The sequence below is a fragment of the Oryctolagus cuniculus genome, chromosome 12 (genome assembly GCF_051225735.1).
Source record: "Oryctolagus cuniculus isolate XC-2025 breed Fujian yellow rabbit chromosome 12, ASM5122573v1, whole genome shotgun sequence".
NCBI lineage: Eukaryota > Metazoa > Chordata > Mammalia > Lagomorpha > Leporidae > Oryctolagus > Oryctolagus cuniculus.
The window spans coordinates 78,726,081-78,749,066 of NC_142878.1; the positions used below are offsets into that span (position 1 = coordinate 78,726,081).

Genomic DNA, 22,986 nt, shown 5'->3' on the forward strand with positions numbered 1-22,986 from the left:
GATCAGTAAATGCTGTACACATGTTGAAATATCACATTTCACTCCATAAGATGTACATTTATCTATCATGTTAACCAAAAATTAGAAAAACATTAAAAACCACATTCTGTGTTCAGTCTTCACACACAGCCTTGTCCTTAGCAAAACGAACATCCACCTGTTTGATGATTTGTGACCTTATAATGTTTAAAAATCCTGGCTGAGTTTCCACTAGAGTAACACAGCCACAGAACAGGGTTTCTTAACTTCTTAACTCGACAACCGGAGTCAGGTAATTGTTTTGTTTTGAGGGCTATCTTGTGCACTGAAGGATGCTGGGTGACATCCTGGCCTCTACCCATTGGCTGTCAGTGGCACCCCTCCTCCAGCTGCGACCAGCAGCTGGCACTGCTGGCACTGTCATAATGTCAAAATCGTCCCTGACTGAAAATCACTACAACAGAAGGTATAAGACAGTATGTGTCAATCAAACTACAGAAGACTCTTCTTTAAAAAAAAAATAGCTTGAGATACAATTCTTATACTACACAATTTATCCATTTAAAGTGCACAATTTTTTTTAGTATTTTCAGAGTTGTACAACCAACAGCACAATCATTCCAGAACATTTTCATCATCCCCAAAAGAAAGCTCACACCCACCAGCAGTCACTCCCTATTTTGCCCTCTCCCCTCAGTCCTAGACAACCACCAACCACTTCCTGTCTATGGATTTGTCTAATCTGGAATTTCACATAAATGCGTTATATAATATTTGGGCTTCTATGGCTTCTTTCATTAACTATCATGTTTTCAGAGTGCATCCATATTATAGCAAGTACCAGTATTTTATTCCTGAATTTTATACTGCATGGATACACTATATTTTATTTATGCATTTATCAGTTGACATTTGGGTTGTTTCCACTTTTTGGCTATTTTCAGTGATAGTGCTAGGAACACCTGACAGCAAGTTTTTGTGCCAACCTATGTTTTCATTTCTCTTGGGTATACATTTCCAGGGTGGACCTGCTGGGTCAGTCACATGCTAATTCTGTTCAACCTTGGAAGAACTACCAGGCTGTTCTCCAAAGTGGCGGCACCTTCTACATTCCCGTCAGCAATGTCTGAGGGTTCCAATTTCTCCTGTCTTTGCCGCTATTCACCTGCCTTTTGATGCTACTCCTCCTTGTGGGTGTGAAGTGGTGTATCACTGAGGTGCTGTCTGCATTTCCCTGCTACTCAATGGCATTGGTTCTTGTGCTGATTATGTTCCCTCTTGGTTTTAAATATCTGTTAACTTACAAGTCTTAACCTATAACTTCAGTCTCCACTGCAGAGGTAGGGCGTAGTCAGGGAGTGAAAGAGAAAACATATCCCATCCCACCTCCCTAAGAAATCACCAGTTTTTAACTGCTCCATATTCCCCCTGTTCATTGATTCCTCATGAGAAACATAAAAGCACAGAACAAAAATCTTACGTGGCAAGAACTTGTGTGCCTGCCCTAAGTGGTTCTGGCATTAAAAAATGCATTTCAAATATTGCCTTCTTTCTTTAAAACGAATGATCTGAAATGAGGTTCTTGATTTCTCTGTAAAAGGAAATGATCCCAGAGAACTCTATTTTCAATATTAGGGGAATGAACAATTTTCCAAACTAAAAATCAATATACATTGGTCTGCGAAAGAGACGGAGAACAGGAAACTGGGAACTACCCTGGAAAGTCTGGGACATATGGTTGCTATAAATACAGAACAATTAGGGGTTCTTTTTCCATTTACAAAGGAAAATTCAAAGTTTTAAACTCATTCCTCGGAAGGCAAGTCAGTCTGTGATGGTCGTTAACGTTTCCCTGGCCAACCAATTGTTCCAAAAGCCGAACATCGCGCACTGCTTCGCAGGAGTTATTTCCTATATCTGACCTGCATGCAGTTTACTGCATGAAGCAAACCTATATTTGGTGAAATGTCAATTAAAAATGCCTGAGGATCCGAGAGAGCATTTAGAACACCAGGTGATTTTAAATGGGACCATCTGTGTAGCGGACACAGTTTAGTTAATAAATCATACTTTTTCTAACATCTTAGTGACATGAATTACAGTTGCTGAAAACAATTTTTAGAATGTAAAAAGAAAAAAAATCCAAATAGCTGTTTTTGTAAAAATTTCACTGAGAGCTACAGATGCACTCAATTTAGGAGGACAAAATGTTACGAAGTCTGATAAGAATAGTGGCTGAATGTTCTGCTTTCAGAGACTCCAATGTGAGGGAAAGAAATCAGAATTTTAAAAACAAGTTTATGTGTCACAACTTTGAAGAACACTTTAAAAATATCTCTACAAATGTGCTACAAGTAATTTCCTGAGGTAAATCTACGATATAAAAAAAAAGTGTTAAAAAGAAAAATCACTTCTTCAGAATCCAAAAATAATAGCCAAAGTTTTTGGTGTAACATCAAACTTCTAATTTTCATCATGCTTTTTAAATCAGCAAAATTGAATTTTATATAGTGTTTGGGTGTTCAGTTTTCAGACTAGGATCTCAGCACTTTCTTAATCAAGATGATTTTTAAAAAGCAATTTAAAAACGTAAGTAACACATAGCACAGTGTTCGAGGTAAAAAAGGCAATGAAAGGGTTTCTAGTCTGCAGGTGTCCAAGTCCGCGCTCTGTCCTCGGGGAGAACCGTGATTTTGTGTCTGAGGATTCCTTCAGAGTTCTTGCAGAAATACATTTTTTTTTCTTAAAAAAAAAAAAAAAAGATTTGTCAGCCGGCGCCGCGGCTCACTAGGCTAATCCTCCACCTAGCGGCGCGGGCACACCGGGTTCTAGTCCTGGTCAGGGCTCCAGATTCTGTCCCGGTTGCCCCTCTTCCAGGCCAGCTCTCTGCTGTGACCCGGGAAGGCAGTGGAGGATGGCCCAAGTGCTTGGGTCCTGCACTCCATGGGAGACCAGGAGAAGCACCTGGCTCCTGCCATCGGATCAGCGCAGTGCACCGGCCGCAGCGCGCCAGCCATGGCGGCCATTGGAGGGTGAACCAACGGCAAAAGGAAGACCTTTCTCTCTGTCTCTCTCTCTCACTATCCACTCTGCCTGTCAAAAAAAAAAAAAAAAAAAAAAAAAAAAGATTTATCTATTTATTTGAAAGACAGAGTGACTGGGGTGGGGGAGGGAGGAGGAGAGAGTGAGAGGTCTTCTATTCACTGGTTGCCTCCCAAAAAAGTCACAGTGGTTGAAGCTGGCCCAGGCCAATGTCAGGAGTCTAGAACGTCATCCGGGTCTCCCATGTGGGTGCAGGGGCCCAAGCACTTGAGCCATCCCATGCTGCATTGTCAGGCACATTAGCAGGAAGCTGGATTGGAAGAAGGCAAGCAGCTAGAACTAGAACCAGTGCTCTAACACGGATGCCAGTGTCACAAGTGGCAGCTTAATCGGCTGCATGACAATGCCAACTCCTGTGATACACTTCTTTGCATTTTGCTTTCTCTCCTCCAATGCTGTCTGCACGACCTTGTACAACACCAAAGCACAGAGACATGCTGTACCTTTTTTAATGGTTGTGTGGTATGCCATCATATGGAATACCAAATTTATTTTACCAGCTCCCTACTGACAGACATTTTGATTGTTTCCAATCTTTTGCCATTACAAACAAAGCCTTATTTGTTACATGTGGAATGATCACTTTGCATAAACACCCAAGATCATTCTTTTTTTTTTTTTTAATTTATTTGACAGATAGAGTTAGACAGTGAGAGAGACAGAGAGAAAGGTCTTCCTTCAGTTGGTTCACTCCCCAAATGGCCGCTACGGCTGGTGCTGTGCTGATCCGAAGCCAGGAGCCAGGTGCTTCCTCCTGGTCTCCCATGCAGGTGCAGGTGCCAAAGCACTTGGGCCATCCTCCACTGCCTTCCCGGGCCACAGCAGAGAGCTGGCCTGGAAGAGGAGCAACCGGGACTAGAATCTGGTACCCATATGGGATCCCAGTGCTGCAGGCAGAGGATTAACCTAGTGCGCTGCCCTCCCCACCCAGATAATTCTTATTTTGTGTAATCATAAAGGCTACAGCAAGCTAATGTGAAATAGCAACTAATCTCAATGACTGATTAAAGTTACGTATGAAAATAGGAACCTGAGTGAGCCAGAAAGCACATATAAATTTAAGCTACCTTTTTTAAAGAAAAGATCAAGATCAAATTAGTCAAGATCAAGAAACTTGCATTTGCTTTAATATCTGAATCAGTGTCTTTACAGAGCTGTGTTCAAATTCTCTGGGTGTAAATGTCATTGTTCCTCTGAACAGATTATCTAATTCTGAAAAAAAAAACAAAAACAAAACCTGAGGCAGGCAGAAAAAAGATAAATTGAATGAATTTAAGCCATAAAAATGTTCAAGCTACTGTTAATACCATTATTTAAATTATGCCAAGAAATCCAGAGCAATTTTGAAGACTATGAAAGACCAGAGAGAAGTCCAAACTCCAAAGCTGAGACACGAAGGTGAAATTAAGAGCTTATTTGTTTAAGGTCAAGTTTAAATCCTCCTACTATTTATAAGTGAAGAAATAAAATGTGTTTCTCATTTAATACTTGAAAAGCCAATATTTTGATATAAAGGATGTTCTCACATGTGAATCCCTGAGAAAAATAGGAGAAACAACACGAATGGATCATTTTTAGTATCTTCTGATATGGAACCATATAGTTTTCACTTCCAAAATTTTATAAAAACTATTATTTAAATGATATCCTCCTTCTGAAAAGCCATAGTACATGGATTTATTATAATAGAAAAAATCATTATAAAAAACTACTCTAAATTTAACTAATTTCCTTTTTTTTCTTTAAAAAGATTTATTTTTATTTATTTGAATGGCAGAGATACAGAGAGAGGAGGAGAGACAGGGTGATCTTCCACCGCTGGTTCACTCCCCAAATGGCCACAATGGCCAGGGCTGGGACAGGCTGAAGCCAGAAGCTCTCTCTGGGTCTCCCACAAGGGTGCAGGGGCCCAAACATTGGAGACATCCTCCGCTGCCTTTCCAGGTACATCAGCAGGGAGCTGGAATGAAGTGGAGTGGCTAGGCCTTGAACCGGCACCCATATGGGATGCTGATGCCACAGGCTGAGGCTTAACCCACTAAGCCTCAGGAATGGGTCCAAGATGCTTTTTTTTAAAAAAAACATTTTTTTTAAAGTTCATTTACTTGGGGTTGGCATTGTGGCATAATGGGTTAAGCTGCCGCCTGCAATGCCAGCATCCCATATGGGCCTTGGTTCCAGTACCAGCTGCTGCACTTTCTTTTATTGTATTTTATCTTATTTTGTTTATTTGAAAGAGTTACAGAGAGAGAAACAGCGAGAGAGAAGGGGGTGGGGGATAGAGAAAGTTTTCTATCCACTGGTTTACTCCCCAAATGACAGTAAGGGCCAAGGCTGAGCTGATCTGAAGTCAGGAGCCAGGAGCTTCTTCCAAGTCTCCCACATGGGTGCAGGTGTCCAAGGACTTGGGCCATCTTCCACTGCTTTCCCAAGCCATAGCAGAGAGCTATGATCAGAAGAGGAGCAGCTGGAACTTGAACCAGTGCCCATAAGGGATGCAGGTGCTACAGACTAGGACTTTAATCTGCTGCGCCACAGTGCGGGCCCCAGCTGCTGTACTCTCAATCCAGCTCCCTGCTAATGTGCCTGGGAAAGCAGTGGAGGATGACCCAAGTACTTGGGCCCCTGCACCCATGTGGGAGATTAGATGAAAGTCCTGGCTCCTGGCTTCGGTCTAGCCCAGCCCATCCCTGGCCGTTGTGGCCATCTGGGGAATGAACCAGCAGATGGAAGATCTCTCTCTAATTCTGCCTTTCAAATAAATAACATAAATCTTTAAAAATTTCATTTACTTAATTTATTTGAAAGGTTTATTTAAATAGAGTCAGAGAGACCCAGAGAGATCTCCATCTGCAGGCTCATTCCCCCAAATACCCATAACAGCTGGGGCTGGGCCAGATTGAAATCAGGAGCTAAAAACTCAATCTAGGTCTCCCAGAGGCAGGGTCCCAACTATCTGAGCCACTGCTGTTTGCATTCCAGGGTGTGCATCATCAGGAAGCTGGAAATGGAAAAGAAGAAGCCAGACTCAAACCCATGCATTCTGATATGAGATGTGGGAGTCCCAAGCCATTTCTTAACCGCTCACACCAACCACCCATGCCTAGATGTCTTTTCTTAAAGTGAATATTCAGTGTTTTGGGGCTGGTGCTGTGGTGTAGTAGGATAAGCATCTGGCCTGCGGTACTGGCATCCCATATGAGCTCTGGTTCAAGTCCCAGCTGCTCCACTTCTGATCCAGCTCCCTGCTGACAGCCTGGGAAAACAGCAGAACATGGCCCAAGTGCTTGCATCCTTGCACTTGTTTGAGACACTGGGAAGAAGCTCCTGGCTCCAAGCTCCAGATCGGCCCAGTTCCGCTGTTGTGGCCATTTGGGGAGTAAACCATCAGATGCAAGACCTCTCTCTCTCTGTCTCTCCCTCTCTCTGTCTCTAACTCTGCCTCTTAGATAAATAAATAAATCTTAAAAAAAAAATTCAGTGTCCCAAGCTTGTGATCTACTGTGCACCCAGACTCTGGGAGAGCTGACTATTAAGACCTCACTGTATTTTGCTCTTTGAAAACAGTTTCACCCTACTTGAAAATTTGGAAACACACATTCTATAGCCCTTATCAACCCTCACAGCCTGAAAAGGGCTTGCACTGAACAGACAGGGTAGGAGCTGGTGGGGAAGCCAGGAGAAGCCACTGTCTAAATCGCTTGCAGACTGAGTTCTCTTCCTCTGAAGTTGCATTTCTTTTCAGCTATCCACCGTGCAGACATCACACACTTGTGAAATCAGGCAAGTACAGGCAGTTTTCCCTGGCAATTTTATGTTTACATGCCCTGAGATTTCAGTTCTAATTTACTGAGACGATTTAAAAAATATAAACCATTTAATATGCTACAGAAAAGCACAACTCTGAAGCAGACAAGGAATAACAGGAAAGCCATGTGTCGCCAAATAGGAATAGAATCTTATAATTATTTTCAAAGTTAACATTTAATATACCCAACACACATTTTATGCAAGTTGATGTAAGCTAGATGACTCTAAAAGGTGAGAAAAGTTTTGCATTTTTTCAACTTCACTCTTCCCTCTAAAAACGGGAAGGACGCATCTCACTGCTTCAGATTTGTATTTCTAAACAAAGGAAAATGACAAGAGGTTTACAGGCATACCTCGACCAGGCAACACTCACAGCTAGAAAACTGAGAAAAAGCGTAAGTTTCTTGCTTTCAGAAACATTCATTTTTTATTGAAAACAGTCACAGAGATTCACACTCCTGAAGCCCAACAAATTAATTTTTTCTTTTGAGGAATGTCTGCCAAGCTACTTGGGCAAGGGAGAATGGGAAGCTAATATTCTCTTTATGCAGTTCAAAGGGGAAACAAAATTAGCTGATGGCTGCCGCTGTTGACAAAAGATAGAGTGCTTTTACGCCTAAGAAACCAAGGAGCAAAGCTGCAAAACCTCAGCTATTTAATTGAAAAACAAGTTAAGTGAGACGATGACCTCTAAAACGGATAAACTGAGGAAAGCAGCATGGAGGCTGCTGCACCCAGCGTGCTGCCGTTTGGCTGAGTTACCCACTCTAGCGGTTCTCAGGTATCAGTGTGTGTCAGAATCATCTGGAAGGCTTTTCAAGGCCCATTACAGGGCCCCACCTCTGCAATGTCTGACTCAGCGGTATGGGGTGCAGCTGTGAGTCTGCAGTTCTTCCAAGTTCTCAGGTGATACAACCCGCTGGTCCAACAACTCGTGTTGAGAACCCCATCTCTGTTGGATTTTTGGAAAACACCATGAAGAGTAAATGGTCACCCATAACAGCTGAAGATAAATGAGCAGAATCATCTAAATTTATCCGTTTATATCCTGCCTACTTTCTTTCTTTCTTTTTTGACAGGCAGAGTGGACAGTGAGAGAGAGAGAGAGACAGAGAGGAAGGTCTTCCTTTGCCATTGGTTCACCCTCCAATGGCTGCTGCGGCCAGCGCGCTGTGACCAGCGCACCGCGCTGATCCGAAGGCAGGTGCCAGGTACTTATCCTGGTCTCCCATGGGGTGAAGGGCCCAAGGACTTGGACCATCCTCCACTGCACTCCCTGGCCACAGCAGAGAGCTGGCCTGGAAGAGGGGCAACTGGGACAGAATCCGGCGCCCCAACTGGGACTAGAACCTGGTGTGCCGGCGCCGCAAGGCGGAGGATTAGCTTAGTGAGCCGCGTCGCCAGCCCTGCCTACTTTCAAATGGGAATGGTCCTTTTAAGATTGACACACAATGTGAATCAAGACAATTACACATAACAGAACAGAATCCCTCTAAAGGAAGCCAAAGGAGTCAGGTGTCTATGTATCTGTGTTTCTTGCGGACTTACATCGTAAGAAGTTAAGATTTACACTGACATTATGAAAATTATTTTTAAGAAAGAAGACTTGCTAAATTGAAGACTTGTTCCATCAACATCATTTCCTAAAGTGTGTGCTGAGGAACAATGAATTTGCCGGACAGCAAGAGTTCAAAGGTGGCTATGTAACTGGGATACATCTAGGTAAACCAAATTTCAAAGTTTACTTCCTGGACTTTAGAAACTTAGTTTTAGTGTACAATTTATCATTCTAAGACATGGAGCATGTGATATCACATAAACCTATTTGAAAATGGGACAGATTTTACATGAGCTATTTTAGGGACTGATCCAAAAAGCATTCCAAAAATACTGGCCCAGGGGTCAGTGTTGTGATATACTGGGTTAACCTACTGCCTGCAACACTGGCATCCCACATGAGTGCTGGTTTGATTCCAGGCTGCTCCACTTCCAATCAAGCTTCCTGCTAATGCACCTGGGAAGGTAGTGGAAGATGGCCCAAAGTACTTGGACCTCTGCCACCATATGGGAGACCTGGATGGAGTTCCTGGCTCTTGGTTTCAGCCTACTTTGCCTCGGCCATTGTGGCCATTTGGGTAGTGAACCAGGGGATAGAATATTTCTCTGTCTCTCCTTCTCGCTCTGTAACTTTGCCTTGCAAATAAATAATACGCCTTAGAAAAAAAAAAAAGTTGGTCCAGGGGAAAAACTGTAAATTCTTTAACATGTGGTTCTAGGCCATCTACATTTGTTTTCTAACCTACTTTGCAGCCTTCTCTATTAATTTAAGTATCCCCAATAAAAATTACTCTGCTCCTTCTTCCTGGAAATTCTTTTTCTCATTTTTGCCTTGTGTATATCCTATAGTGATAAGGTCCAGCTCAATGCCACTTTAATGTAAATTTTCTTGATACTAAATTGCCACTTTTCTGTTTCACCTTGTATCTGTCTCAACACCTGTATTCTGGTACTCTTCTACTCCAATTTGACTGTACATTCCCCAAGGTCACCAAATGTAAGAGATTGGCTCTGTGCTGAGGGCAGGGGAGTGTTTCTCCCACCACGGAGCTATCATCTTACATGGCTGACTTACATGCACATACAATTAAAATTGTAAAGGAAAAGTATAAAACCCTTTCTCCTGTATACAGGTATTCAATATGTAGAGATAAACTGTAAATTATCAAATAGCTTCCAAAATTCCAAACAGCATGACTTACTGGAAAATCATGCTAACTCATGTTTGTCTCAATTAATCCCTTCTTAATAAAAACTATTAAGGTTGAAGAATAGAGTATGAAGCAGAGGAAATTTACCAGGCAGAAAAGAGTAAAGAATCTAACATTCATTACAGAAAAAAAGTAATGAATCAGCAGTTGTGACAGAAAATGCTACAATATTTTAAAAAAGATGGTTTCCAGTTTCCCTTGATGTTTTAGATGCTGGGCTCTAAGCACCACCTGCCCACTTTTATAGGGTCAGTATGTTCAACAGAATTGGAGCAGTCATCATGAGGGGCAGATGACCCACTCAACTCCCTGCAATCTGAATGCCTTCCTCAACCTGGCCTTGAACTTAGGTTTCTGCCACCAGTGTGATGACATGATAACATTTGGCTCCTGCCTGGTTTCTTGATTCCCTGCTCTGTTTCTCACTGTGTTGGGTATGGTAAATGTTCCTGGTGCAGTTATAGTGGTCCAAGCTTTCCCTATACTTGTCCCAAGCCTTCCCCATTCGTTCCTGACCTTTCCTGCCCTCTAGTGGCTATGAGCCATATTCCCATCCCTGGCCCACAGAATACAATGCTTTATAGTTGGTAGTTTGGCAGATCAGGGTATTTTACATCAATCTCTAGTTTTCAAGGCTCATGAGATGACAATCCTGACTTCCTACTGACACTAACCCCAAGTTAAACACATACATATCCGTGAGAGGTGAAATTCACAACTTGCGTGGACCTAGGTTCATATAAAACTACCCAGATTAAACATAATCTAAGAATGTTTAAACAATGTCTAAAGGGAAGGTAAAAAATAATTCTAAGGTTTTCCATATGGTGAAAGACCCAGCAATGCACCGAGCATTGCAGGAAGTCATTACTTAGCTCATCACCGTATGTGACTTACTGTTCCAGAGTCCAGTTATAATCATATTTAAAGAAATGGGGCTACCTCAGAAAGCGTGTGGGAAAAGTGGAATGAAGAGATTTTGGTGCAAAAAGAATCTTGAAATTACATGAAGAGTTTTTCATAAAATGCGCTTTCCATGAATATTTTAAAGACTCCTCACAACTGAAACTGAAATTTATAAACCACCGAACTGCATATTAAAGAGGTTTCTCTTGTATATTAAACAACAGCTAGCATTAGTCAGTCTTGAAAACACTATTAATAATTCAGTATTTATCAAAGTTTTCTTTTAAAAATTATTTATTTTCATTTAATTGAAAGCCAGAGAGGGGCCAGTGCTGTGGCGTACTAGGTTAATCCTCCGCCTGCGGCGCCGGCATCCCATATGGGCGCTGGGTTCTAGTCCCGGTTGCTTCTCTTCCAGTCCAGGTCTCTACTGTGGCCCGGGAAGGCAGTGGAGGATGGCCCAAGTGCTTGGGTCCCTGCACTAGCGTGTGAGACCAGGAGGAAGCACCTGGCTCCTGGCTTCGGATCGGCACAGCGCCGGCTGTGGTGGCCATTTGGGGGGTGAACCAATAGAAGGAAGATCTTTCTCTCTGTCTCTCTCACTGTCTGTAGCTCTACCTGTCAAATAAATAAAAATTAAAAAAAGAAAGCCAGAATGACAGAGAGACCTTGGTTCACTTCCCATATGCCCACAATAGCCAGGGTTGGGCCAAGCTGAACCCAGGACTCCACGACACACCCAGGTATCCCATGTGAGCGTAGGGACCCAACTTCTTGAGCCATCGCCTGCTGCTTCCAAAGGCATGCATCAGCAGGACGCTGACCAGAAGCAGAGAAGCCAGGCAGCCCATGCGGCAGCTTGCCCACTGTGCCGAATGCCTGCCCTTTGCAGCTTCCGTTCTATAGACTTCAGTGAGGTGCTCTTCCTGTTCATTTCCTGGAAACAGCATGGAACTCATCTAGCATCCTTGAAGTCACAAGTGTTTCAACTCTCTGCCTTTCTTTAATATGTTTAAACCATGTTTGTTAAATTTCCCATAGTATCTTCCCTAATCAGCGAACAGTATTAAACAGAAACGATGCACAGTGAGAATATTCCAAGACTGACTCTCAGTATGACAAACGGCGAGAACCATGTGCAAAGATTGTACATATGGCCAGAGAATATTTCTAAACAAAATAATTACCAAATGATTCCCCAAATAGTTTCCTTCCCTCCTCATTCCTCATTCTCTCTTGACACAAGACTACTCTATGTAGTGATAGCATAAGATGTTTTCACTAAAAATTTTTATGCTTTGAAATGAGTAATGCTTTCTCAGTTTTTTTAAGTTTCAGAAGCAGGAATGGATGATTCCTGTAATTTGGTTACCTATCTGATCAAATGTAAGGTTATCTAGTCTGTAAACATCTTTTAAGATTTCTCCCAAGGTTGAAAATGCATGTTATTTTTATTGAAGAATATAATGTATCAAAGAAAACAGGGAGGAAAAAAGAGACAATGGGTTACTGTTGTTTAAGAAAATAAGAACTCAATGGATCCCTTTAAGAACCAACATTTTCTGACTTAAACAGCAAGGCAGGTACCGGTGGAGAAAAATAAGGCCACTGGACGCAGCTCCGCTCCTTTAACCACAGCCACAAGTGCTGCACTGTCAGGCGCCTTGCCCAATACACTGGGGCACTGTCAAGTTACAGGGGTATCAATGCCCTGTAGCTCTGAAACTTAATGTTCTAGGCGAACCCTGTCCACTAGAACTGCTGGCAATAACAGGAATGTTCTGTATCTGTGCTGTCCAAATGCAGGAGTCACTCATCAGAGGTGTGGAGAGCATTTGGAATGTTTCTAGTGCAAGTAAGGCTCAGAATTTTAAATCTCATTGAACTTAATTTAAATCTCATCAGTCACATGTGGCTACTTGCTCCTCTATTGGACAGTTGTGTTCTAAGAAGGTGTTCAGTAAAAATAGTACTTTTCAGCTTTAAGACTTTATTCTTAGTTCTTGCTGTCTAGAGTTCAGACACGCCCCCGGGGCTGGCTGATCTGCCACTACACTGTATTCAGAATCATGACTCCACTTGTTTTGTCCCAAGTAGGCTGACTCATCATATCTAAGGAAAGGTTGATACAAGCTTTTTTAAGGATGCTTCTGGGAAAGAAGTCCCCTAAGAAGGAAGAGCCACAGTCCAGGAGGACACAGCCAGAGGGAACCTTGTTCACGAGTGCTTGCAGCCATCCCTTGGAAGCCCAGAAACATCCCCCGGTACTCGACAGCTGCTGGGGATCCTCTGTGAGTGGAAGAGGAGAACTAAGCTGGTGAACTTTGGGTTGTAATTATTATTTTGTGTCCAGTGGTACCTGCCAGCTGGAGAAGCTTGGGAAAAATTCAATTATAAATAGATTTGACTGGCTGCTTAAAAAAATGGCATCAGTACATTTCAGAAGATTTACCAGCAGTCTGATAAAATCTACAAATGACACTCCAGGGTAAGAAGGCTGAGAAAAAAATCCCAACAGCCAAATACATAATTACTTACAGTAAAAGGAAAGACAGCTACGAGGAGAATTTTTAAGAAATGCACCAACTAAAAGACTGAGCTGCTTATATGAATCATATACAATTGAGTTCTTAAGAACATCCCCAAAAGATAATTAGATGGATGTAAAATTATAATAGCTTTTTCCCAGTAACTGCCAAATAAAAATTTAAACATAAATAGGCATACTCTGATTTTTTTGTAGATTTGATAAATTGTTAAAAACATGAACCAGAGCCGGCGCCGCGGCTCACTAGGCTAATCCTCCGCCTAGCGGCGCCGGCACACCGGGTTCTAGTCCTGGTCGGGGCGCCGGATTCTGTCCCGGTTGCCCCTCTTCCAGGCCAGCTCTCTGCTGTGGCCAGGGAGTGCAGTGGAGGATGGCCCAGGTGCTTGGGCCCTGCACCCCATGGGAGACCAGGAAAAGCACCTGGCTCCTGGCTCCTGCCATCGGATCAGCGCGGTGTGCTGGCCGCAGCACGCTGGCCGCGGCGGCCATTGGAGGGTGAACCAACGGCAAAAGGAAGACCTTTCTCTCTGTCTCTCTCTCTCTCACTGTCCACTCTGCCTGTCAAAAAAAAAAAAAAAAAACAAAAAACAAAAAAAAAAAACAAACAAAAAAAAAAAAACATGAACCAGAAACAGAGATAATACCTAGAAGATTATTTAAATTTTTATTTATTTATTTATTTGAAAGACAGAGAGAGACACAGAAGAGAGGGAGAAAGAGAGATAGAGATAGAGAGAGAGAGAGAGATCTCCATCCACTTGTTCACTGCCTACAAGCCTGCTAACGGCTGAGGCTGGGCCAGGAGCTTGGAACTCAATCTGAGTCTCCCATGTGGATGGCAGGAATCCTGTTTCTTGAGCCATCACCTGCGGACTCCCAGGGTACACATTCACAGGCAGCTGGAATCAGGAGTGGAGCTGGGAGTCAAACCCAGGCCCTCTGATATGGGGTGATGGCATCCCAAGAACATCTTAACTGTTAGGCCAAGTAACTGAGGCCTCACTGCTGCTAACAAAGCCCCTGGGAGGCAGCAGTGAGGTAATAATCCCTGCACCCGTATCTGAGATCTGGATGGAACTCCAGACTCCTGGCTTCAGCATGGTACAGCCCAGGCTGTTGCAGGCATTTGGGATGTGAACCAGTAGATGGAAGCTCTCTCTCTCTCTCAAATAAATAACTAAATAATGCAAAACATTTTAAAGGTACCTATCTATCACTGATATATTCAGAAACATATATAGGTAAAATATGATTGAGGAAAATTATGTAAAAAAAAAGATTCCAGCAAATAAAAATAGGCGAGAGGATGGGAGGAACGACTGACAAAATGTTGATAGTTTCTGAAATTGCGTGAGACAGGCACACATGGCTGTTCACTGCATTTTTCGTTCTACTTTTATGAGTGTTTGCAATGCTCCATAATAATGTTTTAAAATAGTTGAAAAATAAAAAAAGAACAGATAGTTGATGATGATGTAGGTGGTTTATAATAGATATTGAAAAAAAGGAACGTGACAATGAAACTCAGAAACGAGGTAAATATGAGGGGGCTTCAAGGAGATGATGTGAGTTTTCCATGAACTTTTTGAAGCTCTATCTTGTCTGACCAATGAAAAGTAATCAAAAGAACAAAGTAATTATAAATCTTGTGGCACAAATTGGAAGAGGAAAAGACGTACTTGCAAGAGAAACTGACTCCTTAGTAACACGTGAACTAATAATCTCTGAACTTGGTTTTCACAGCAATAAAAATGGACTTGTTGTAGAATATAAGTTCTTTGGAATGTAAAAGGTATTCATCAGATCATAGCTGGAATGGAATGTTTCCTTTAGACAACTCTATTTTTCTCTTCTTTCTGATGTAATTTTTATCAAAATAACCTTCCCCAAACAGCTTTCTCCTGTAGGGTTCTCCCACGGCAGGATAAAGTCCTTCTGGTGAGTGGCGTCATAGAAAGTTGCTTTAGAATATATTAAGGAGCTTAATTGTGGCCCAAATATGAGAGCTATTGGGTTTATGATCTTGAATAAATAATTCTAACTTTTCTGAGTTTGTTCTCTTCTAATACAATCTCTATCTCAGAGTTTTTTGAAATATAACCTATAAGATGTGCTGACTGCTTTAAACTTCTACATACAGATGGGTAGGAGGGATTTTTTTCCATCTTTATTTTTGTTTTACAGAGGCAGAGCAATAGGAAGAGCTACAGAAAGATCTTTCATTTGCTGGTTCACTCCCCAAACGCCTGCAACAGCCTGGGCTGGGCCAGGCTAGGGCCAGAAGATGGGAACTCCATCCAGTCTCCCACCTGGGTGGCAGGAACCCAACTACTTGAGCCATCACTTACTGCCTCCCATGGTATGCACTAGCAGGAAGCTGGAATTGGGAGTAGAGCGGGGACTTGAACTCTGATATGGTATGCAGATATCCCAAGCAAGGTTAAGCCTGGCCCCACAAAAAGCATTTTTAATAAGTTGATTCTCTTCCTGTAAAGGACAGACATACATATTTATATTTACATATATTCTTGTGAATGAAAAAAGCAGAGAAATATAGTAAGAAAATTACATCTTCTTTTCCTTTTCTAAAAAAGATTTAATTAATTAATTTATTTGAAAGGCAGAGGGACAGAGAGAGGGAGAGGAGTATCTTCCATCCGCTGATTTATTCCCCAACTGACCTCAACAGATGGGGCTGGGCCAGGCCGAGGTCAAGGGCCCAGAACTCCATCTGGGTCTCCCCCATGGCTGGCAGGGACACAAATACTTGAGCCATCATCTGCTGCCCTCTCAAGCACATTACCAGGAAGCTAGGTCAGAAATGCAGTAGCCAGTACTTGACTCAGCCCAGTATTGCAAAAGGTGGTTTAACCCACTGCACTACAATGCCCCACCTCTAGAACATACGCAAAGCATCTCAGAAAATAGGAATGAAATCAGGCAACTCATTTACTGTAAAGTAGATACCTTCAGAACCTCTAAGTAAACTAAATACAACTTTCAAGACATGGTTTATCCTGAATGAACTTGATGCAGAACCTCCGGAAACAAGTCACCTTAACTCCGGTTTCTCACCAAGCACAGCTATGAAACATAACTGGGCAATCCTCTGGAGCTTCTTCTCAGGAGAAAGAACCTGACTTCAGGAAAAAAGACCTCCAGATACTGACGTCTGCCCAACAGTGAGCCCACCAGTAACAGAGCCTGCAGGCAGCTCCACAGTGGCACTCCCATAGGAACACCCGGAGGAAAATGTCCAAAAACAAGGGAAAACAATAGCAAAGGGACCCACAGGAACTGGGGACAATGTAAGACTCAGAACAAAACTCAGAAAACAAAGCAGAAAGAAACTGAGCTAAAATATCCTTAGAGAAATAAGAGATTGTACTGATATAACAAACGGGATGTGAAGAACAGAGAATCACCAGGAAACAAGGGAGAACTGTAGAAATGAAAATAATCAATTTTTTTAAAATTAAAGGGAGAACTCTTCCAGAAGGCAGAATAAGGAGGCAAAGAAACAGAAAACAGAAAAATTATAAGATTAACCCAAGAAGTACACACTTTGGCTAAAAGGAATTATAGGAAGAGAGAACACAAAAAAAGAAAGTCTTCAGAGAAATAACATCTGATTTTAAAAATAGACATGTGTTACTCTGATAAAAAGTTAAAGTTAATTTAAAACTATACAATCACCTGTCTCAGAGGTTAGATGTTCACTTGCCTGAAGCATGTATATGTATATTAATATGTTATACTACCGTGTTCTGTTTTCTATGAATTATTCTGTCTTCCAATTAATTATAAATTCTTCAAATATGGAAGGCACATATTCTATTTCTGACAAATACTTGTTCAACTCATTAAGCTCTGCAACTCTTTAAGATGGTTCAGTCTGTCAGCCTTGGTATAAAAGTAAAGGTCATTCTTGGCTAAAACAGTTACTTGAGACTCCAGGAACTACCCTGAGAATCCCAACCCTTACCTCAAATCTGGATGGAAGCTAAACATGATAAACATAAAGTCAGTCAAATGGATTTTTCTTAAAAACCTGTCAAAGTCTTTTTCCCTTCAAGCTTCTTTTCAGAAAGCTTGATTGGAGCCTCTACCCACACAGTTCAACGGTACCAGTTAGTGGAATATGTAGGCTATGAATCAGACTCCACTGTGGAAACTAATCCTTGAGTCACGATCATAATATTCCACTGGCATCCATCCCAGGGACAAGGTATTCATTTAAGAGTGCCACTCTTCCACACAAAGGATGAAGCATGGAGCAGTGCCCACTCTTCATTACACTCATCACTTAAGTATCCTGCTTTGGTGATCTGTGCAAGGCTCTCTCGTCACCTTCACCTATCAGGATTCTGCAGCCACCTCTACACCATTCCAGAGGGTCCCTGCTGTATTCATTACTTTCAGAAACAGTTATTGTCTATTTTGAGTTAGGCACTGCTCAAAGGATATCCAGCAGAAACAAGATCAGAAGTCCCTGATATGGGGAATTATTCTCTAATAAATGAGAGTCCGGAAAAGATTGCCCAGTGGCTTACTCCCTTCTCAAGGATCAATTCTAAAAGATTTATATTTGCCTGTCTGCTTGCTGGTCTACCTATTTCTACATCTCCATTTTTAGCTTTTTTCTTGCTATGTTTCTTGGTTCTCATCTTTTACTTGAAATGTTTAATATCTCACAAAGCTCTCTGAAATTAGGCTAAGCCACAAGCATCCACAAAGACTACTAAAACTCAGTCACCAATAAGATTTCTATTTTTGTCAAATAGAAAAAGAACTCATTTTCAATGCTTATTATACAGTAAAAATTAATAAGTTCTCACTGCTTATAGACAACAGAAGATAATGACATCAAGTTGAAATTTTCAAAGTAATAAAAGGGTAGCATTAAGGTGAATTTTTACAGGTTATATTATTTTTTAGGTATTTTTATTTTTAATTTCATTTTTAATTTTAATAAATTTTTAACAGATTCAATATGATTTGTAGATACAAGTCTAAGAACATAACGATATCCCCTCCCCCATCCCTCCCATCCTCCTTCCTTCTGCCTTTCTTTCTTTTATTTTAGTTTTTGAGATAATATATTTTAAATTTACATTACAGTAAAAACTTCTTATTCAGTGACGTATTAAATCAATAGGATTTCTTAAACTACTCCAAGAGAAGAACAGTTCCTAAGATTTTCAGGTGTTGAGATACATTTGAGAAGTTGTGTCTGATTTAAAGTAGCATTAAAGAGCTAAATAGCGATGGTCTTTAGAAGTTCTGCTAAGACGCTATCAACAGGATTGCTCATTACTAAGCATTGATCACAGAGGCTGTTTCCACTCATTACACACGGCAATGGGAGATTTAAATACTTTTATTTAAACAATTTCAAAACAACATATTGTTATTTTAATAAATAACATTTAGGCATTGATTTGAAAAATAACATATACCAGAATTACAGCCATCAGGAATTAAAGAGCTTTCTTTAAGTAGAACTGCATGCTTTGCAGACCGGTATTTTTAAGTTTCTCAATGAAACTAAAAGGTAATCCTGGAAATTTTAAGGGTCACAGTTTTTCAGGACTCATACTGTAGTTCTTTTATAAGGCAAGCAGGCAGCCTTGCCCTTAAAATTATAGTTGTCTAAATAATCTCTTCTATATTACATGGTTTCAATCAAATGCTAATTTAGATGCCTAAGTGGATTTAAAACTCTTTGCAAATTATTTTGGCCCTGGTCACAAGTATACCTTTGCCCCTAAAATCAAGGGAAGCTTCTTATTTTTTATAATAAAAATTTCAGTTCTTCTGTATATACAACTGGCATCTGAAGTGTATGAATATGTTTTTAAATACTTTTTCATTATAATGGCACTTCAATTATGAACTGTATTAAGATTTTCATCAAGAATGGTTTTAGGCATTGCTTCTCAAAGTGTATATGGAGAATTAGGAGTAACGGTATAATCTGGTAGCTTGTTAGAAATACAGAAATCCATGTAAGACCTGGAGGCAAAGAAATGTGGACTTGGGGAATCTCTGGGGCCAGCCTGCTCCCTGCAGGCTCAACACCAACCATTCCACATTGAAGAATACATACATATATATGTTTATTTATATATATAATATACATATATATATATACATATCTATCTATCTATCTATCTATCAGAAATCACTCAGGCCCCCTCCCAGATCAAGTAAACTAGCATCTGCATTCTTGAAATATTTACATGCACTTGAAAATCTGTAAAATCAGTGGTCCAGCTGACATCTTAACAGCCAATCTTCAATTGCAATCCTTAATAAAGTATTAGAGGCAGTCCCCAAGCAGAAATTTGAGAGAAAAAAGGAAGTAATTCTAGATGAGATTATATTAGCTATATCATAAAATATTACACTGCCAGCCTTTTGCAAGAGGGGAACAAAAGATAAAGATCTGTTGAGAGTATTTCCGTACTTAATAAACAGGACTTAAAACATTATCCACTGTACTAGCAATATACTGACATAAATTTATCTTCACTTAGTAATATTTATTTTTTAGTAAGAGTAAATAAAACTGTTTAACCATGTTATTATGGTTATATAATACCTCTAAGTCAACAGAAGGCCTATCAATTTTCCCCCCTCATGTCCTAAGCATAATGAGAAATGTGTTGGATTGGCTGATTCAAGATGTTCTTTGTTTTAACTAGTGCATGAACTGTCTGTACAAGATACAAACCTGGGGGCCAGCAGTGTGGTACAGCAGTTTAAGTTGCTACCTGTCATGTGGCATCCCATATCAGGATGCCCCTTCAAGTCCCAGCTCCTCAACTTTTGGTCCAGCCCCCTGTAACATGCCTGGAAAGCAGCAGAAGATGGTCCAAGTACTTGAATCCCTGTCAACCACATGGGAGACCCAGATTAAGTTCCAGGATCTTAGCTTCAGCCTGACCTAGCCCTGGCTGATGCAGCTATTTGGGGAGTGAAAAGGCATTGGAAGATTTTTTTCTCTCCCTCCTTCTGTCACTCTGCCTTTCAATTAAATTAAAAAAAAAAATCTTAAAAAAAAAAATCCAAGGAATACACACATAGGCTAGCAGCTTGCCCTTCTGAGCTCTGAGTGCCGCTCTCAGCAGTGTGGTCAACTTAGCAAAGGTAAAACCCTTTTCAACAACTGCTCCCATGTTGAGAGCGTCCTCCAAGACATCTCATGGAACTGGGACAGTTCAATTCCCCCTTTGTTTTGCAAAGTTTTTCTTGTTTCTGTCTGCATCTGACCATGGTCTTCCAACCCCACTCCAGGAGGAAGAAAGCACACTGAACCAGACACGTGAGCAATCCTTCAGGTATTTCCTGGAATCGTTGACAGGACAACTGCCTCCCCTTCTCTGCACTCATTTGCTCCTTCTGCTAACCACCTTCCTGACCTCAACACAGTGTCTCACCACACCCAGGGGCTCTGCCAAGCCCCTCTGTCTACACGGGCTCTGGTCCTGGCTGCTCCTGGTCTCTTGTGTTCCCCGTAATTCATAATGTAAAGGGAGGGAGGATCCAGAAGGAGGAGTCCCTAGAACAGGAGCACACGATGGGCTCCATGTCTTGTGAGAAGGCAGTGACAGAGTTGCTATTCTCCAAAGAGTTTCCAGGAATGAGGTGAAAGCCCTGACTTGTTCTCTACATGGAAGCTCTATTTGCTTTGTCTTATTTATGGTGATAGGGAGGGGTCTGAGAAAGTTAGAGTAATGCTGCCCCAAACGAGTTGTGAATATTCATACAGTCCCAAGGTTTCACTTCTAATTCTGTGTCTCCTTCATTGGGTGTTGCGGACTCTCCACTTCTGTCTTTGCTGTCCTTAGTCACTTAATTCTGAGGTGGAAAAGCACACAGCTACAACCTTTTTTGTTTCCTCCTGGAATAGAGGCTGTAGTCTCCTTGTAGGCAGGGACTTACCCACCTCATATGCACCTAGCACCACGTCTCCTACATAGCAGCGCACCTTGCCTATGCCGGCCTGCACAGATTTTATGGCATTTAAGCAAGCAGCTCAAGTTGGTTGTTCCTACTTCCTTATTTCACTCTTTGTTCAACTTAGCTTTCCATCCCAGCATTCCTTAGTCGACTCCTGCTAAGGTCACCAAGCACCTCCTAATTGCTATGTCCAGTGGCTACACAAGTCGTCTGCAGCACAGTATGCTGCCCCCCCCCCCATGCACCTGTCCATCCCCCTCGCCCCTTCCCTGCAGGCCACCATTCTCTCCCAGCCTCTCTAGTGACTTGAACTCGCTTCCTCTTTACCTGTCCTTTCACCACGTGGCTAAGGCTGCTGGGCCCCAGCATTCAGACTTACCCTCCCTCCCCATCTCGCTTCATGCTTTCCCCGGATAACTCCACCTCACTTGAGGCTCTGACCCTCTGCCTAACGCCCAACCTACCTCCCCAGCCTTTGCTTTTCTTCAGGCCTGGACCTTGTCTCCAGCTGCCCCACCAGACACACCGCAGCACCTGGGGACAGCCTCTCTGCACCACCTAACAGGTGACTTCTTCACCTTCCCTGTCTGCCTCCTCCTGAACTCCCTAAGTCATGATGTCACCATTCACTCAGTCACCCACGTTAAGAAGACTACTTTGGGCTGGCGCCGCAGCTCACTTGGCTAATCCTCCACCTGCAGCGCCAGCACCCCGGGTTCTAGTCCCCGTTGGGGCGCCAGATTCTGTCCCGGTTGCTCCTCTTCCAGTCCAGCTCTCTGCTGTGGCCCAGGAAGGCAGTGGAGAATGACCCAGGTGCTTGGGCCCTGCACCCGCATGGGAGACCAGGAGGAAGCACCTGGCTCCTGGCTTCAGATCAGCACGGTGCGCCAGCCGTGGCGGCCATTACGGGGATGAACCAATGGAAGGAAGACCTTTCTCTCTGTCTCTCTCTCTCTCACTGTCTAACTCTGTCTATCAAAAGAAGACTGGTTTGTTGATAATGCATGGTGTCACCAAAGCTCATATTCTAAAGACATAAAAGCAAGCACTTTACACTCTGAAATAAAGTCTTCCATGGCCTACCTAGCTTTTAAGGCCTTTTTTTTTTCTTTTTTTGAAGTAGAGGGAGTCCAAGAGATGTTCCATGTGCTGGTTCACTCCCCAAATGTCTGTACTAGGCAGGTCTGGGACAGGCTGAAGCCAGGAGCCAGGAACTACATCCAGGTCTCCCATGTGGGTTCAGGGGCCCAAGCACTTGGGCCATCCTCCACTGCTTTCCCAGGTGCATTAGCAAAGAGCTGGACTGGAAGCAGAGCGGCCGGGACTCCAACCTGGTGCACTGATACGGGATGCCGGGGTCTCAATGGCAGCTGAACCACTGCCACAACACAGACCCTGGACTGCCTAACCAGTACTGTTAGCAGGAGACGGGCCCCTTTCTCTCCAGCAGGAGGCACCAGACCTCATGCAACCCCAGCCCACTTGCAGGGCCTCATCTCCTCCCAGCCCTCAGCACCTTCCGCTGCTTTGACTGCCGGTGGTTCTTACACATCTCTAGCCCTGTGTGTGTTGCTGCAGCTGCTGCTGTCTAAAGCAGTGATTCTCAGGAGGGGGCAACTGTGCCTCTCAGGTCAGGGACATTGGGCAAAGTCTGGAGGTCTTGTTTGGTTATCCCTCTAGGGCACAGGGGTGTTACTGACATTTGGTGGGTAGGGGTGCCCAGACATGCCAGGAGTGCTGAGAGTGAGAAGCCCTGCCCTCTGCTCTCCTTGATTTCTCTGCCTGGGGAACTCTGAGTCACCTATCTAACATCACACTCTCTGTGGGGCCTTCCTCCACTGACCAGAACAATACTATCAGATCTCTTTCATATCCACCTCTATTTTAGCACATTACACTGAAAAAAAA

At 42.5% G+C, this 22,986-nt stretch overlaps 1 protein-coding gene and 1 non-coding gene across 4 annotated transcripts in view; one reads left to right on the forward strand and one right to left on the reverse strand.

The window, feature by feature from the left end:
• The window catches only part of NEDD4 (NEDD4 E3 ubiquitin protein ligase), a 146,975-nt gene that overhangs the window by 64,540 nt on the left and 59,449 nt on the right, over positions 1-22,986 (reverse strand). The gene's annotated exons all lie outside the window — the stretch shown is intronic.
• LOC127484047 (small nucleolar RNA SNORA38) lies at positions 19,097-19,210 on the forward strand. The gene has a single exon (XR_007910828.1). It is a non-coding gene; the product is annotated as a small nucleolar RNA SNORA38 (small nucleolar RNA).